Consider the following 20,427-nt stretch of genomic DNA (forward strand, 5'->3'; position numbering starts at 1 on the left):
CTAACAAAAGGAAGCCTCCTTGTTCTCATTATCTATATACTTACCTAGCTTGTGTCTACTTCTAGATACATTTTGGGATGTGTTGTAGCATGCATCCATGCTAATCATGTTCACAATTGAATTGGCATATCAGGACAATGCAATACAGGAAAATTGGCAAAGTATACAAGTTATAAGTTCCATGTAGATCTATAAGAAAATTGTCTCCTATAGAAATAGCAAACATACTGATGCATCTATGGATGAGATGTTGAATTCCCACACTAATTAAAAACAATGCAATCATGCAAGAAAAGTCATATACATATCAAAAACTATCATTTGTGTTGTATGAAAATCAACAAGCATGTATAAGAAAATTAAGCATTCAAAAATTTAAGTTATACTAATCAAAGGACACCCATAAGCCTCATCTTCCTAATCGCTCTCCATACTCTACTCCTCACTATCACTCCTACTAGGAGTTGAAAGAGATCCCTCCACCAAGGGCCATGCAATCATTTGGGAAAATTTGGACTCATTTTGGGCATTGTAAGAATTTCCATGTCACGGTCCTATTAAAAAGGGGGGGGCCCATGGATAATTATATCCACTGTACCTCAAAACTATATCATGTAACATATCATTGGAAAGTCTTGATGAGAGGATTCTTGCCCACCAACCTTTGAAAAATTTGGAGTTTAAGTGCTCAAGTAGCCTCTTGACCAAAAATTAACCTCAAAAGTTTTGTAATGGAAGCATCATCTTCATTTATCCTTATGGAATATTCCTTTGAATCCGAAAGAGCTTAGAAGGCCAAAAAGTGAGTAACAATATCAAGATCACAATCAAATGAGTAGCATGGATACTTGAAATCAAGATCACAATCAAATGAGTAGCATGGATACTTGAAATCAAGGCATGCATGTATCAATGGGACTATACCACAATCCATCTCCAGAGCTAGTCCCCAAGGAAGACATAATGCTTTCAAAAAACTCCATAGAAAGTCGATTTGACATTATACAACTGCTCAAAGATGGAGCTCCTCGTGCCAACCTCTATCATCCTTGCCATGTCTAGCAAGTAAAGTTGAAGTACGCGTCCTCCAAAGTCTACACCCTGTCTCTATATGGATATACTCAGGTCAAGTCTCCTCGACATTGAAATGTATCCATCTACCATGAAATATCAACATAAACATCAAATGCTCAAACATAGGCTAGTGAGGACAAAATTATGTAATTTTGAAGACATCACATAATAGAAAATTACATGGTTGGAGATACCATCAACCATTGTCTCCCTCTAGGAACAAGGTCCTCCACGAACCTGCACATAATCTCCATATTCAAATGGGGTGTATGCCTCTTAATCCATGAAGAAGAAGTGCTTAAGATACACAATACATAAGATCAAAGGTGAGTATAATTAAAAATTAAGGTGAGCTTCTTACCAACATGAGATAAACAACCCATTCAAAGTTTGCCAAGCATGTCAATACAACCCTTGGGCACTCTTCCTATACTCAATCCTAAGCTTATGCACATCACACACACACACACACACACACAAACACACACACACACACACACACACACACACACACACACACACGCACGCACGCACGCACGCACGCACGCACGCACGCACGCACATTGAAGCCATGGAGGATAAGAAATAAGAAGAGATATAGCTAGAGCCACAGAGCAACTCAGAAAAACCCTAAGGGAGCTATAGAATGGAGTGCTTATCTAGTCAATAGAGTCTACTCCATTTTTCTTCTCATTTGGAAAATCTAGTTGACTCAAGACCTACCAAACCATGTCCTCAAAAGATATCCAAGATGGCCAACCTAAACGAAAATGAGATGGCTAAGCTCACTGAGAAAGTTAAATGAACTAAAAAGGAATATTAAGAAGACTAATGAAAATATATTGGGCGCCAAGAAGCTCTTGATTTTCAAAAAAGTCATTATTAACTTCATAACATCTTTATCATGTCCTTTGTCAGATTTTGTAAGTAAATAAGGACTTTGGGACTACCAAAACATGTTAGACTTTGGAGATTTTTGCTAAAAAGGAGGAGAGAATCATGAAGTGGACTCTACTATCTCTAAAAAGGAGGAGACAAAAATACCATATTCTTGCATATGTGGCAAACTCTCTTTGGCCCTTTCCTTAATCTCGTGATTAACAAAAATGCATTTTTTGAAGCGTTTTTGGCCCTAAATGACCTCTCGGTTAGAGTGCTTGGCATAGTCAATTCCCATTTGCACATTCGGCACGTTATGCAACAGAATGTTTCTATTCTTAATGAAGCCATACTGATCGGGTGCACAACCACAAGGAGATGCCTATGGAGACAGTTAGCCAGCGCTTTTGAGAAAATTTAACACATTGAGCCCATTAAGGAGATGGGTCTCCAATGTTTCAACATTGATGAAGATGGCACTTCCGAGATCAATTTAATAACTCCCTTCTTCCATGATGCTGGGATAACTCTTGTCTCCCAAACCTGTTGACACATCATAGGAAAAGGTTTTGCTAGATAAGTAGCATAGGTCTCAAAAAATTCATTAGTGAGGCCATCCCAACTAGGGCTTTTATCCATCGGAAGTGCAATAAGACATCCATGACCTCATCCTCATGAATGTCCCTTTTCAATGCAACCCGTATGTCAGATGAAATGTGGTCAACACTACCATCAGAGTTAAGCTTTATCTTATATACCCATTTGCATCCAATAAAATTTTTACCATCAGAGTTATGCTTTATCTTATATACCCAATTTCATCCAATAAAACTTTTGCCGTCGGGCAAGTCAACAACAGACAATGTACCTTACTGCTCTAAAGTATCCGTCTCCTCATCCATGGCCTGTATCCATTGAGGGTTCTCCATTGCATCCTCAAATTTATTAGGATCTTTTTCTTCCAAGACATTCATAATGTATGCATGATGTATAGTTGTAAATCCATAATATGTTAACTTTTGTACTAGGTATCTCACATGTATAGAGCGACGTGGTAAACTAGCTTGTGCTTCACCTCTCGATAGACCCTTTGTTGCTCAAAATCTGTTGTCCCAAATGTCACTAATTGACCATTAACATCATCAACATACGGCTAAATGTTACGACTCCCTTGAGCATGGGATTCTAGACTATTTTGCATTGATGTATGGCTTCTAAGCTCATAAGAATGGGGTTGATTTATTGCTGTAATATTAGTAGCATTATGTGCATTTCTTACCATTCTAGAGCCACTTACATGTTCTCTAAGTCACCCTGGCCATGGACTAACTATCTCTACTGTGGTAATACTAGTACATCAAGTACTTGTAGCCCCTGACTATGGATGTCCTTGCACCTGATTGCCATCCATATCAGTGAACGTATCATGAGTAGTCATGATTGGAATGTACCAACTACTCAACTCAATCAATGACCACATCACGACTAATATGAAGCTCACGAGTGATTAGATTGTAACACATGTAGCTTGTTGCTTCTCCTATATATCCAACATAAAAACATCTCTTTGCTGTACGATCTAGCATCTTCCTCTTCTCATCAAGAATGTAAATATAGCAAATGTATGCAAAAAATTTAAAATGAGACACATCTAGTTTATGTCATGTGTATACCTCCTCTAGAGTTTTGTTATCTACTATCGCTATAGGCATCATGTTCATAATGTAAACTGCACGTTGTACTGCTTCTGTCCAAAAAATGTCTAGGCATGTGTTTTTCATTTAGTAATGCTCTAGTAGCCTTATCAATGCTCCTTTATTTTCATTTTGCCACACCATCTTGCTGCAGTCTATAAGCACATGAAACCTGTCTTTGTATACCATGTGAATTTAACTATTGTGCAAACTCCTTGGATATGTATTTTCCCCCTCCATCCGAACGGATGGTAATAATGTACTTTCCAGACTTTTCCCGTAGAAAATACACCCAGCACTTAGCTTGAACATGCAACCCTTATTGCCATGGGCAACCATACACATATTATTCATCATATCTAATACTAGACATCCGTGCTTGTTAAATCACACCTCTAGATCTCTCTCTCTCTCTCTCTCTCTCTCTCATTTGATCGAGTGACACAAGATTCTTTGTGATACTAGGTATATACATAACCTCACTAAGAGTTTGTTTTGCACCACTATCACTTTAAATAGGCACATTTCTAGTATGTGTAAGATCATACTTTGTGTCATCCCCTGTGTAAACATAAGACATGTGTGCTACTGGCTTCATAGTATCAAACTACTCAACATGCGAAGCCATGTGGTTGAATGCACTAGAGTCGACATACCACCCCTCATCTAGCTTATGCATAGCACTAAGAACATGCTACATTGCCAATAGATTACCACCATGTGATTTTTATTCTAAAGCATAAATACTTTGGGGAATCTACCTTGAGCATATATTAGCATGCTTCTTCCTACACTCATATGCATAGTGTCCTACAACATCACAATAGTTGCAAGACCCATGTTTCCTTCCTTGTGCTTAGCCTCCACCAAGACCTCTATTGCTCCCTGTCCTCTTGCATATCCACCTTTATTCTAATAGTTTTGAAACTGATTTTTTTGTCCTTGATAGCCACCATGGCCTTGGCCTTGACCTTAGCCTTTTGCATTACTACCACGGTCTCTACCACAGTCACCTGTAACCAATGGATGCTCTTCTCTCTTGCCATTGGAGGTACCACTTGTGCCTACAATGATACCTTCCTTGATCAATCTAGTTTCCTCATTGATCAACAGGGGAATGAGATAATTAAAGGTTGGTCTATTCTTTCTTACTAAGATGCTAGTAATGAATTATTGACTCCTTGCTTAGACCATGTAGGTATGTTGCAACCACATCATCATCATCAATAGTGACTCTAATACTACCAAGCTGGTCCATAATGCTTCGTAACTTCAAGACATGATCTTGAATGTTTCTTGTTTTCCTCTCAACATCATGTAATTCTTGTTTCAATTGCATCTTCCGAGCATTCGTGGTCGCCTCAAATAATTTGGCTAGTGCATCATCCCATACATCTTTTGCAATAGCTTTGTCCTATATGTGGCCCAATATGTTATCCTCAATGGTGATGGACATGTAGTGAATGGCTTGATGGGTTTTTTTCATCCATGCTTTCACTACCGCATCATCTCCTACTGGCCTAGCCTCTGTGACATCTACTACATCCCATAAGTCCTTACCAATGAGCATTCGTTATGTGAGAATTCCATGCAGGATAATTATTCTTCCCAAGCTTCTCACCTATGATCACACTTACATTCCTGTTTTCTGAAGACATGATTCCAAACTGGATTTCAATAGAGTAATGTGAACAAACCAAGTAAAAACACTGTATGTATGCTTGTATGTCAAAGAGTACATCAAGAACACAAGCATCCTGGTAGAATGGTACATACAACCACTCATTGTTGAGCATCAAAAGCATCCATCCTATGCATTCCCAAACAAAAATGATGTATACTTGCAAATATATAATAGATAATAAACACTGTGGGTGTCCAATAGAGTCCAAATCAATAGATTCAATGAGAAACAATGCTCGGACTGCAAGTACAAGTTGCATAGTATGTGCATATACATTATCCATGAATGCTACTATACAAAACTTCTGCAACAACAAACCAAGCTCCAACCTTTTAATCCACAAATATTCCTATTGGAAGTGACTTTCAACATCAACATGGTTCATGTGGCTAAGAGCTTGTTGCTCTTACTTTCCCAAATTATGGACACACTGACTATTTCAACATGCTATCATTTTAGAATAATCTCTATAATCTACAATTTTCTCTATCATGTACTCGTATTTCAGTCACAACTTCTTTGTAGAGTCATAGTGCTTGAAGTCAACTTTCTAATTCAATTTTTCTTTCCTTGTTTCAATTTTTCTATCAAGAGTTATGGCCAAAATATTGTAGGATTATCTAGCAGTCTAGCATATCCATGACTGTGTCTATTTGTCCCAGTCTTGATCACGACTCCACTGTGATGTTTTGAAAGCCTTAAAATTGATCCAAGAATCCCAAAAAAATTATTCCAAAGGCTTGTCTTATCTCTTGAGCTCCAATGATGGAGATTTAAAACACAAGTATTATGTACTCATATGATGGAAGGGAGCTTCTTGGGAGATGTAACAAGCCAACACCCATACTATAACTTGTAAGAGGACCTTGACCATGAAATCAAGATTTCATCATAACTCATTCAAGAGAATATGAAGAGGAAACTATCAAGGTAGTAAAGCAAGAGGTGAAGCAAATAAAGAAGAGCCACCAAAACTTGGTCTTGTAGGTGATCGTAGCCTTGACATACCTCCATGAGAAAGCTATCCTAAAAGGGTAGGTTTGAACATACGTGACCATACTCTCAAGGCAGTAAGAATAGCTATTTGGTGCAATATGTGGCACATCAAGTCCAGTAATAGAGGACGATGAAGATGGAAAAACATCCACATCTTTGCCAAGCGCTAGCGCTTCTAAGAATGGAGGCATAGGAAGATTGGCCGACCACATAGCATGGGGGCCCGAAAAGTTTTGAGCATTTGCCAAGTGTGAAGTGTACTTCTTCGCTTAGTTATTTTCCATGATTTCTCTAGATTAATGAAGTCCTTACCTAGATGAGTGTGATAACATACTTCTAAGTTGGTGATGTATCCATTACCACCTTGTGGGATCATTGATTTGTTAGGTCTTCTAGAAAGGACACACTGACACTATGTTCTTAAAGAATGTTGATTGAAGCCACTTTGCCTCAGCTTCAAATAGGCCATATTGGTTATTGAGGTGCTCTAAGGATACTCTATAGAGTAGAAGAACCAAATTGCAGTATTCCATCAGACCACCTATAAGGACCAAACAACCTAAATAAGCACTTCATCCACTCTCTTGTGGGACCAATGTCTCTCTTTGTATCAAATGAGATTGAGGTCAAATATGATCTTGGCTTCCAAAAATCCAAAGCTACATTAGAATTGCAGTAAGTAATGCATTATAAAAATATATCTCATTTGTTATGAAGGTTCATTGTTGGGAACCTTCATTGCAATTTTGGATTCCAACACATTAATTTGGAATCTCTTATTTTCTCGTCTTGAAGATTGCATCTCAGGATCTAAAATGTTTCTCCCAAGTGTTGGTGTTTCTCATTGTTGATGCCATAGGAGACTATCCTTTCATAGTACTAGTAATCAAGTCTTGATAGTAACTAATACACGGAGCGAGCAATCACCATTCAAGGAATGGAATAATGCATGAAACTAAGCAAACCACTATATTACTATAACATAGGAGACATCATTGAAATGCAATGGGAATGCTAAATGCATCACAAGATCCAATAAGGATGAATTCTAGTGTACATTCATTGCCGCCTCTCAACCACAAAAAAGCAAGTCATGTTCTATTGACAGGTATGTGGAAGGCTAAGCACTAGTGCTTCTCAATTTGAGTATCTACCAATCTGCCAAGCACTACTGCACCACACATGGAGCAACTTATAAGCACTAGGATTAAATTGAGAGAGAGAGAGAGAGAGAGAGAGAGAGAGAGAGAGAGAGAGAGAGAGAGAGAGAGAGAGAGAGAGAGATGAACACTTCCTCTATTACTCACTGTGTGTGTGTGTGTATGTGTTTACAAACTAGATATTGTAAAGCATCAATGTAATGGTGGGTGGTGATTGGCATTGTGCTTGGCTTGATTTTTGGATCTACAAGTGCAATGTGCAGATCATGATTATGGTGGTTGTAGCAAAGATAGTGATAATTGTTGAAGCTAGTAGCAATAATACTACTACAATGCCTTACCAAGTCCCTCCGGTCCACTCCTATTTAGAGCCACCAATGTGGGGCCATGGTATAACCTTCAAAGCATATTTGCTAGATTGCATCGTCATACACATTTGCTTTTCATTCTTGGATCCCTTTCTATACCTATTTGCAATCTTTAATAATACTAGAGCCATGTGGGACAATATGGTTCCACCATTGCTAAACTTGTACCATCACTCCACCATCACCATCATCACAAACTCTCCCATTTTTAGCCCCATCCCCTCATCGTTACATGACAATAGTATAATGGATGATTTGCTACATGTGGTTGATCTAAGGAGACATTGTATTGTGTCACTCGAGGAGATGGAAGAATCTTGCCCTTTCGAGCCCTCATCAATGGCTGCTTATAACACTATTGTAGCTAGCACTACTACTCTTGGTGGAAAATTAATGCCACCTCTCCTCTCAATAGTGGTAGCAGCATGACAATCAGGACTACTTAACCTTGACATATCAGAAAGTGGGCCAAATGGAATTCCTAGAGCTAATAGGTGCTAACATGGGGGGAAAGGTGTTGTTAGAGCTAGGGACAATCTTGTAGGAGAAAGAGCTTAATTTCCTACATGCAAGGGATCCTTTCCAAAAGATTGTCGTCATGTGGTAAGAGCCAGTGCTTCCTAATTTGGAGTATCTACTAATTTGACAAGTATTGGTGCACTATACATGTGAGGGCAAATAGTTCCCTTTTGTGAGCACCAAGTTAATCAAATAGCGATTTGCCAAGCATTGGCATAGTATACATGTGAAGACAAATAGTACCCTTTCTGTGAGCACCAAGTCAACCAAATAACAACATAATAAAATCATTCCATGAAAATTGTCAATGCGAATTGACCTAGTGCTGGTGCATCCCTACTTTGCAAAGAATCCAAGAAGCGTATGCCCCATGAAGAATCCAAAATAACCTTGCTTAATTCCTACAAGTGCTAGCACACCCCACAAAACTTGGGCAAAAGTCAAGCTAACTTCCATTGAGATTATTAGTCTATTAGATTATCAACTCCTTCATCATTGACCTACTCCTCTGTGGGCTAGATATCTAGCCCATAGAAGAGTTGTGTTCTGCTAGCTCTACTAGAAAATATTCATGCCTCTCATTCTACTGAAAGTCAAAGATGGTAGTACAAGTAATTGTTCTCTCTGTCTCTCTGTCTCTCTCTCTCTCTCTCTCTCTCTCTCTCTCTCTCTCTCTCTCTCTCTCTCTCTCTCTCTCTCTCTCCCCCAACTTTTGTTGTAAGCTTTTTCTATGCATCAATCAAGCTATTAATCAAGCTTGGGCACCAACATTCGGTACATACAAATCAAATAAAATCTTTCAAATTTGAGTGTTAAGCTTCGATAATATGCATTCCCATTGTCTAAGGTTTTTTCAATAAGGAAGAACATGGCCGAGGAAGACTCTAATTTGCTATTGATAGTAATGATTACATACTGGTTTGATGATTGATGATGATGATGATGGTTACATATTGCTCAATTGAAACTAGAGCTAGGGGTTGGCATCAACACATTCACCTCTAATGATCTCATTAGCTTGAAGTTTTCTCCCTTCTTGAGTTCTAGCATTAATGATATCAGCATGTCAAAAACCAATTGCAAACAAGATGAGGAGGACCCCTCATCAACCTACATATCTAGCCCATTCTTTTAAGATATCATGTTAGAAACCAATTGTGAACATGATATCAATAAAATTTGGTGGGTTGGAACTCTCTTGAAAGGATTGAGGACTTCCAAGCGCAAGCACATTCCATTTTTTGGAAGTTGTGGTACTTCTCCAAGGATAGTGCATCCCAATTTCGGAAGTGGTGGCACCTAAGCGCTGCTGCATCCCATTCTCTATCGTTTCGTGACTCATAGTAGAAAAACACTGCAATCCTTGCTTTCAGGCCACCCCTCCTACTTTAGCATCCTTGCTTTCAACATCACTTCTTCTGATATTTAAAGGTCATTTATCATGATGATTCTCTATGCTTAGTCTCAATCCCTTCACTATTCATCTGCCTTATGCTTTTAGATCTATTGATCTCTGTAACATCTACTCTTGAAACAATCATCTTCTTAGTTGTTGCCACTCAAGATAATGTAGCAGTTCAATGATGTTTTCTTTCATCAATGCATCATGAGGTATGTGCAATTCCCCTAGGGTAGTATTGTATATAATAATGTTAGTTTTTTTTGCATTATAGCTCTAGATCCAAAGTAGTTGTAGCCAAACATATAACAAATAAATAAATTGTGTGGTTAAGTAACGTTTAAAACTATTTTATAATAATTTTCTTGAATGATAGGAAGCATCACTTAAGAATCACTTTTTCTCAACTAAAGAACCTCAAACAGTACTAAACATAATGATTATGGCCACACATATTGCCAAGTGTTTACTAGATTTGCCAAGCACTAGTGCATCATTGTATAGTCGAGCTTGGGCCCATGACATGCTACTTCCACAATGGAGGTTGACGCTACCCCTAATAGGTTAAGCACCAGCATACCCCTACTACATGCACCATGGAAGTGCAACTCCACAAACACGTATTAGTGCACACTTTCCATCATCATGGTTTTACCACTAACATTAGTGTGCTTCCAAGTTTGACATAATGATGAGATGAATGAGCTTTGAACACCTTTGAACCACAATGTAGTCTTTGATGGAGATGCAATCTTGTCAACATCATGTAAACATAGTCTTTGAGTTGATCACATCCCCAAAGGGAAAGCTGATGTTGAGAGTGGTGTAAAGATAGGATGGTCATGTTTGGGTGGAGTATGAAAATTGCACTAGATATAACTTTGAAGGTGTGGTCCATCGTAGCTCTTGTGTAGGACAATTTCAGATGTTTTAATTGAGTGCCCTATCATGGACACACCAAGCAATATGATAAAATTAAGGGGAAGTCAAGGGAAGTACTCTCTATGGGGATTCTAAGGTAGGAAAATGGAAATTTTTGTACCATTGTTGTTCTATTTCCCCACATTGCTTGGTTGTCTATGAATATTGCATATACTATTGCTATCCTATAAATAAAACCAATACCACCAAGTACGCAATACACAAAGGGCATCACAACCATCTTGTTACTAATGGAGTTTGTAGGAAGGACATGTTAGTCATGGATGCCTTGGTGAAGAAAAAGGCTGTTCTAGATCTTGATACAAAGTGCAAAAAGGTGGAGACTAGTGTTGCAAGGGATTGAGTCTTGGAAAGGCCATCCTAGATCTCAATGCAAATTGCAAAAAGGTGGAGACTAGTGTTGCAAGGGGATTGAGTCATGGAGATGGTCGAGAGGGATGTCAACAATGTCAAGATCAAGTAGAGTATTGAGAACCTATTAGAGAAAGTCACTCCTCTTTCCAATGGAAAAAATGAGTGCTTTTTGTATTGCTATGGGTAAGGCTGTCATTAATCACAGAATTGAATATTTTCCTAACCTTTTGTATTCTCATAGGATTCAAAGGGCAGTGGATATAGTTAGGAAAAATATAGAAGGGCTAGCCTCAAGCCTTGAAGCATTGCTAGATTTAAAGAATAGAACAAAGAAGTGTTACCCTTACTTTCATAGCATATTGTTTCCAAATTAGTTGGCCCATGCAAAGGAGCCACATGTTTTCAAAATATCTACTATTAGTCCTGCAAGTGGAGTGGATCGAATTAACGAATGAGATCTAGATGACCATTGGAGTGATGCTTTGTATAATTTGATCACATTCACCATACTTGTGGGTGGTCCACCATGAGTGCTTGTGTGTATCATCCACATATCAATGGGTTGCTTACTATTGTTGTTTTTGAGTTCCAAGGTTAAAAGCACTAATACTCAAGTTCTTTTTTAGACTTTGCTAAATGAATGGTGGCTTAATTTTATGGCCGACGAGGCTTAAGCAAATTGGTTGGTAGTGTGTAGTGTCTTCAAAAAGGAAAGATGAATGTGATGCACTACAAGGAGAGGTCATGCTCCTTCTGTTGATAGAAAAGTATATTGGATCATACAAAACAATGTATTAAACCATGATTCCAAGAGGAACATAATGAGCTATATTATCAATGGAGGGATGTACCAAATGAAGTGTCCATTGAGGTAGTAAAGAAAACCCTCATTAGCTTTTGGAGATTGGGTCATGCACGTGAGGATAAACTACAGTCATTGGACACTTGTTTTTCTTGGTGGGAAGTAAGAAGTTTCTATTGGGCAAAGTGGATGCTAAGTCAAGGAGATGGAGGTCACTTCTTTCCATAGCCAAAACTTTCTTAGTGTAAACATGCATCTGTTAGGGTAGCTCTTGGGTATGCTTAGCAATTTGGCATGTACTCTACTTGTGCTATGGACCTTGCTATATGAATCTCACTAGGAGCACTCATTGTAAGGATTATTTGATGGGAAGTTATGAGGGCTATTTATTGACCTTAGAAATATACACAATAGGTCTATGGTAGGAGAAGAGGAAGTGCTAGTCAGAAAGCATTTGGTGGATTTAATATAAATAGTGATAGAGGAGCAAAACATAACAATTGACCTAGATAATGATGTTGAACAATAAATTATTATGCAAAAGAGGAGAAATGTGGATGTAAGCATTGTTTTAGATACTAATAGTCATAGGCACAAGTATGTGAATATCACTATTCATTATCTAAAGGTCTAGGGGAGGACCAATGCTTACTCAAGGTGCCCCTAGAGAGACTGATGTGTGCAGTCAATGAGTAGAGGAGATTATTATGTGATTAAGTGGGGAGAGAAATTAAGCAAGACAAACAATTAGTGTACTATCCATGCTCATCTTTAACAAGGGAATATTTTCCATGAGATTGCAATAATCCATGGTAAGTCCCACATTTTTTGTATTGCAATAGTGGAATTAAAGAGATCGATTACATTTGTTGTGAATCTATGTGAGTTTCCAAGGTGCTCCTATCCAAATTTTTCTCTATAGGAATTGAAGGAGAGACCTATATGCTTTGCATGCATTTATAGTTTATGTTCGTTAGGGTTCTTGGATTGGAGTCCTCAGTACATGAATAGATGCATCAAGTATCTTTGACAAAGTTGGAAATCTCCTAGGCACTGTTGAGGCATCACAATGTATCCTCTGTGACAGAGCAGTGTTTAGGTCATTATATGTATGAAATTTGGGTTTGGTGGCTATGATGACACGTTTCATATTTTGATCTTGTTGGGCTTGTTGAATGACTTTGAAGGAAAAGCCTACACTATATTATTTTTCATTTCATATATACAATATTAGTGTTCAGATGTGAGTTCTAGCTTGCTAGGCCAAGGTACTGTCCTTGTAATTATGGCCTAAATATTTGTTAGCTAGCATAGGTTAGTATGCTTGGTTTTGGTAGATGAATGTACTCTTTTAAATGGAACTATAGTATGAATATAGTAAATATTGCATCACATTTCATGTTTACATATTTTTTGGATGTGAGTTCTAGCTTGATACGCCATGGTAGTCTCATCCTAATTCTAGCCAGTATAATGTTCTTCAAATTTTGACTTGAGTTTTCTTTAATTAGTATAGGAGAGTAAATGTGCTCATCTTAATAAAATTGTAGTATGAAAATAGTCCAACTTGCATCAATGCATGTGCTCAATTTCTTGTGTTTCTCACTCCACATTTGCTCAATTTATAGTAACCCTTGTGTGGGAGTACAAGTGTGAGAATAGGGGTAGTGTGGAACCGGAAGTAGGGAGTACATATGGAAGTGAGAGTAGGGGTAGTGTGGGAGTAGTGTGAGAGTAGGGATAGTGTGGGAGTAAAAGTGTGAGAATAAGGGTAGTTTGGGAGTAGGAGTAGGGAGTGTAGATGTAGAGGTGTGTGTGAGAGTGCAATAAGAGGGGATGTCAAGAGGGATCAAAGCAAATAGTAAGAGCCAAAGCAATTAACCAACTCAACATATGGCAACAAGAAATAATCACATAATGGCCGTGTATTTGAATTCTTGCATTGTGAATTACACACACACACACGCACACGCACACGCACACGCACACGCACACGCACACGCACACGCACACGCACACACACACACACACACGAGTTTTGATCACGTCACTTTCTTCAATGCATAGATAACTAAACAACTATGATGATCATGATTCTTTTTCAATCCACAATAGTATCACACAAGTTGTTCAAGTAAGATGAGTGTGAGTTTTGAGTTTTGTATTTTTGCAGTTTGAGTTTTGCTCACTCTTTTTCCTTCAATGCACACACAATCAATTGCATATAACAAGCAAGCTAAATTTACAATATTCACACATGGATTGTTCAAATAAGAAGAGTTGAGTTTTGAGTTGCATTTTTGTATTGTTTTTGCTTCAATGCACACGAAACTAAACAAGCATGACAAGCATGATTTATCTTCAATCTATAATAATGTCACACTATTTTTAAACAAGAAGAGTTTGAGTTTTGAGTTTTGAGTTTTGGGTAATTGTGTTTTAAAATTTGAATATTTCCAATCTTAATCCAACAAACCAATTCCTTTCGATTCAATTTGTGTTTAGAGTATGCAACCCTCAAGCATGGATAATTGATACCCATTGATCCCATCCATAAGTGCACAAGCCTTCTATTTCACCACATGGTAAAAGTGTGAGATCCTTGGTAGGTTCACTTCTCTATCTTGGAAATGGAACCAAAATGTTGGGCTAAATGCACAAAAATTGGGACATTGGTCACAATTCAAATTTTTTAGAAGCCGTAACTCACTTTTGTAACAATCTCTCACCTTGTCTTCTCGACACTTACTCTGCCTAACGATGTATCATTCTCTCTATTCCCAGAAAGTAAGAAGAAAATATAAACTTTGAGGTATAGTGATCTCAAAAACTTACATTTTTGCATTGTAATCCAAAAGCTTGAAGGCTCAAAGACGATTTCATGACCCAAGCAATACAATCCAATACCATCACTTCTTTACATCCACTAGCAAGTATTCCAATGATGAGAGAAGAAGATAGAGATAAAGAAGGAGAGAAAGAAGATGGAGAAGAGATTCAACTTGCTTGGTTCTTCGCTCTCTCACAATCTCATAATGTAATGTACAACTCCAAACTCAATCCTCTTACCATAAATGGGAAGAAAAGAAAAAAAGTAAGAAGAAAATGTAGAGTTCACTTTCCCTTAGTTCTTTAACACATCTCTCACTCTCACTCTTTCTCATTCTCAATAATGAAGACATAATAGTAGAATAGAAGAAGTGAATGGTTGCTTAATAGTTGCATTGGTAGAGCTTCTTTAGTATGGATGCACCAAAAGGGTAAATATAACTAAGACCTCCTACCCTTACATAGACCAAAATTAGGGTTAAGGTTAGGTTCCTTCTCTAGGGTGGCACCTTGTTTACATTTTTTGGTTTGCACATCTTTTAGGTCTCCATAATTGTGAATTAGGGTTTGCACCCTCTTTTGAGTCTCCTACCCACTTTGTGAGCTCTAGGCTAGTCCTTGCTTGAAGCATACTTACCTTTTTGACCTAATTAGATCTAGCCCACACTATTGAAATTACATATTTAGGTACGCAATCCACTTAACAATTACGTATGTGATAAATACAACTATGGATGAAAATACAATGTGCATGGGAGTGAGCTCGGACTCTCACAAAATAAAATATTCACATAATAATGTATCTATGAAGTATCATAGGTGCCCAAAATATATTGAAGCTCCAAAATAGAATATCATTTCAAAGATAATGCTAGTACTTATGTTTTGGTTGCCTATATGACCTTCCTTGGTTTTGCCTTCTCAAACTATTATTCACACAACTTCCTGATCACAAATTTAATTTCATGAACAATAATAATACAAAATCATTATAATAATCATAGAAAGCCAAAATCTAAAAAAAAAGAAAAAGAAATGATAGGAAAAAAGGTAAATGTAAAATGAAGTGAATCAAGAGACAAGTTGGGTAAAAAAATGACCATGAATTGTTCAAACTGAATCAATTGGTGGCTAAGTGCTACATAACCCAAGATAATGGTAGGTAATTTTTGGGGACAAGCACCACATTGGTAGCACACCATTGTAATAGCATATGCCCTAACAAGCAATGCTAACAAAAGGGAATAAAGGCTAGAAAAAATTAGGACCTTTTAAAGTTTCATGCCAAGAAGAAGTCACTTGGAGTTTATTGAGGTCTATAGGGGGTTAATAACCTCCTTTGGTAGGATCATTGGATAGGTTTTGTGTAGTCCTCAAGATTGTGAGTTTCCTTCTAAAGTGGCTAATCTAAGTTGGCACATGCAAGTCAATTGACTTGCACAAGTTAGCATAGTATGTACCTCATAGCAAATGGATGGGTGCTAGCCAACAAGACCAAAACCAAGGGGAATGGGTATTAGTCAGAAAGACCATAACCAAGGGGAATGGGTGTTAGTCAACAAGACCATATTTTGGTTGCACATTTAGTGGGAACTTGAAGAATTATATAGTACCCCAAAAAACAAGGGTATCATGTAACTCCAATGAGTATTTCATACAGATTTCTTAAAAATAGCCAAACAATGGGCTCAAAACCATCCATGAGCCATTCAAAGCTCTCTCTCTCTCTCTCTCTCTCTCTCTCTCTCTCTCTCTCTCTCTCTCTCTCTCTCTCTCTCTCTCTCTCTCTCTCTTCGTTGGACATTCATTCACCTTATGTCCCAAATTACCCATGCTTGTGAATTTGTAAGTCATCACTCACTCACTCACTCACATACACCTACGCGTGCACGCACGCACGCACACACGCACACACGCACACACGCACACACGCACACACGCACACACACACACACACACACACACACACACACACACACACACACACACACACACACACACACACACACACACACACACACACACACACACACACACACACACACACACACACACACACACACACACACACAACACCCTTTTATCTAAGTGTAAATGAAAAGATAATGGCTACACTAGAGAAGAAGGAAATATTGGGGAGGTTGATGGGGGTGTGCTTCATGTTCTGTATGGCAATAGTGATGCTAATGGAGGAGGCGACAATAGAAGCAAAGGAGGAGAAGGATGTGGAACTTCTTTACAATTTTGTTAGAAGCAACAATAGATATGGTGATTTGGCCCACCATAACTGTTGCTCTATCTCCATCTGGCATGAGTGGAGCCATAGTGCATGTCACACCTTGCAATTCTAATGATAAAACTAGGCGATTATAAATAACATGCAAGCATAATTACAATAAGGTTGGCTACTAAATGCCAGTTCTAATCCACGATTTCTTGCATGAAAATGTGTGTACCACATTATGCATCAATTTGTTAATGCATAAATAATCATACCAATGCATGCATAATACATCATGTGAGTCTGCATGTCACTTCATTATGTAGGAGGTATCTCCCATTGCATAGTCACAACAATGCATTTCGGCATTGGTCTTGCTTTAATGCATTTTAACTTCATGTATGATTTGGCATATGTTACAACCTCAGATAATGCATGGATAAAATAAAGATGCTTCATCTTCATTGTCATTACAATGAGGGATCTTATCAAGATGTATAACATTGTAGAATCTATCTTTATATTGTGCTTGTGTATTTGTGTATGCCTATGCATAGATGGGGGAACGTCTCTATATAACTGAAGTCATCATATTTTTTGTCTATATGCAAGTGTAGATGTGACTTGATATGTAAGAAATGATTTTGTAAATTTCAAGGCCTTAAAAAGTACAAATAGCAGCTTCTAACTTGAAACTAGTGATAGATTCTAAATTCAAACTTACAAAGTATAGTTAACAATTTGTAACTTGAAACTAATGATAGATTGGAGATTTTTATTGGCCACACATGGAAATTGATGTATCTAACTTTGTATCTGAATGCTTAATTTGTCAAAGAGTTAAAAGACACCATGGTAAACAATATGGTTTATTAATGCCTTTACCAATTCCAGAACGACCATGGGAACAGATTTCAATGGATTTTATCACTGGTTTACCTAATACTAAAGCTAATCATGACATGATTTGAACTATTGTTGATAGGTTTAGCAAACAAGCATATTCATTCCATGCAAGAAAACATTAACTGCATCTCGAGTTGCTCAATTGTTTTTAAAAACTGTTTTCACTAGCCATGGTTTGCCAAAAGTTATTATTTCTGATCGTGATTCTAGATTCTGTAATAATTTTTGGATTACTTTGTTTGCTAACTTAGGAACAAAGATTGATTTTTCATCTGCATTTCATCCTGAAACAAATGGCCAAATAGAAGCTACTAACAGTACCATTTTAGATATTTTGCATGCATACACAATTTCAAAACCGCAAACATGGGATACATATTTACATTTACTTTAGTTTGCATATAATAACACACCACACACAGCTACACAAAAAGCACCATTTGAAATTATTTATGGATATAGATTGCCTACACCTGTTACATCATTGTCAAACAAAGTTCAAGCTGTTGATGATATTGCTAACATGCATGATATTATTTTTGATAAAGTTAAAGATATGATTGCCAAAGCCCAGCAATCATACACAAAACAAGCCAACAAGAAAAGAAAAGCTATGAGTTTCAAAGTTGATGATTATGTTTTGTTACGAATTGAAAAGCGAAGATTACAAAGTGTTGACAAACACCCTGTTGTAAAATTAGCCCCTAGATTTTATGGACCTTTCAAGATCATTCACAAAATCAATGACACTGCATTTAAATTAGAACTACCACAACACTGAAAAATATACAACACCTTTCATATCAGTTTATTACGACCTTTTAGAGGACAATTACATGTACACCCTGTATATGAAAACCCTCCTTTGCTAGAAGAAGAAACTGAAATCCTTGAGCCTGAAACTATTCTAGATACTGACTTTATGACCACTAGAACTGGCCATAGATATTCTAGATATTTGGTTAAGTTTAAAAATCATCTTGTTGAAGAGGCCCAATGGATGCACGCTCGAGACCTAAGTGCTTTCCCCACACTACTGGCTCCACATTGAGCTAATAGCAATTGAGGACAATTGCTATCCCATCCCAGGGGTATGATGCCAGGAGGCATATTCCACGGCGGATTTCGTGAGGTTTTGCGATGGATTCTGTAAAATTTTATTGCCGGGGCTCATACACAAGGTGGATTCCTTGTGTGAAAAGTCGATGGGGACGCCTATCATTTTTGGGCATCTTGTTAATTTAATGTGCAAGCGGGTGATTCCATAACGGGTGATTCCGCAAAATACATATTTAAATTAATAGACGTTTATGAGTTTAGAGTGTGCACTCATAATAAATTAAGGTTAGGATTGAGTTCTAACCAATTTATTTATTTTGTAGCTGAAGACTGCTAGGTATTCACTTTTATCGGTTTAATTTTATTATTTTCTAACAATTGTGAATGCTTCAGTTGATGTGTAGAGCAGGCAGCGATGGGGTTGGGAAGCATTGGAGGATAGCGTGTATTCAAATTATTATCATTTTTGATGGGCGCGCATCTTAGGCATGGCGCCAATATTTTGACGCACTTATTTATTGAAGCACTTGACATTTATTTATTATTTTTTGTATGCGCATGGACGCACGATTTAAATATTTGTATTGGACATTGTATTTGGGTACCGCCCGACTCCTTGGGCGCCCAATAGCTTTAATTCTTTAGTGGGACAAAAGCAAACACAAAAGCTAAAGCGTGCTAATTGTAATTGGGCTATTTTTTGAGCTTGGAGATGAATAATATATCAAATACATGCTTTGTGGAGTGCTCACACAAGGCATGGGGGAAAATTGTACCCAATTAGTCTCTTGTTTTCATGTCGTGCAAACTTTCTTCCTTGTTATTTGTGCAAAAGTAGAGTTCTTTTGTTCTTGGGGACCTTCTGGTGCTCACTACGCGCGCATACAGCGTCTGATCTGTGCACCAAAATCTTTAGTGAAGAATCCATTCATGCATTAGGGGACCAAGCATATTGAAGTTAGAGAGCGCTTTATCGGGGACAAAGTGCATAATGGTGATATAGTGCTACATCATTGAAATACTAAGGAGAATGTGGCTGGAGTGTTTACAAAATTTCTAGAAAAGAACCTCTTCTTCAAACATAGAGTAGGACTCGCATGATGGAGCTTCCCTTAAGGGAAGGAGTTTAAGGAGTAAGGGAAGGTTGATCATGGAAGGCTTCAAAGTATTGCAACCATTACTTAATAGCTCTTTCGATTTCTTTTTTCATTTTTTACATTTTGACATTGTAATTAGAGATGCCATTGAACTTGAGGGAAGGTGTGTTTACCGTATTTACCGCAGCACAGAGGAATGTTTACCGTATTTACCGCAGCACAGAGGAGCGGGAAAATGGAAAAAAAAGGAAATAGAAAAAAAGGCACAGGATAAAAGAAGAAAAAGGCGTCGTGAAAATTTAAATGTTCGGGCACGACCCCTGAAAAGTCTCAGTGCTGCCCCGAGAGAGCAAAAGAGTAAAAGGAGCACCATTAAGTGTGGAAGCGCTCCCGAATCCTTGTAAAAGAGTGCCAGGCTCGCTCCTGTGCAAATTGTATGCATTA

The sequence above is a fragment of the Lygodium microphyllum genome, chromosome 9, assembly GCF_053477565.2.
Source record: "Lygodium microphyllum isolate KBCC chromosome 9, Lygodium_microphyllum_v1.1.10, whole genome shotgun sequence".
In the NCBI taxonomy this organism is placed as follows: domain Eukaryota; kingdom Viridiplantae; phylum Streptophyta; class Polypodiopsida; order Schizaeales; family Lygodiaceae; genus Lygodium; species Lygodium microphyllum.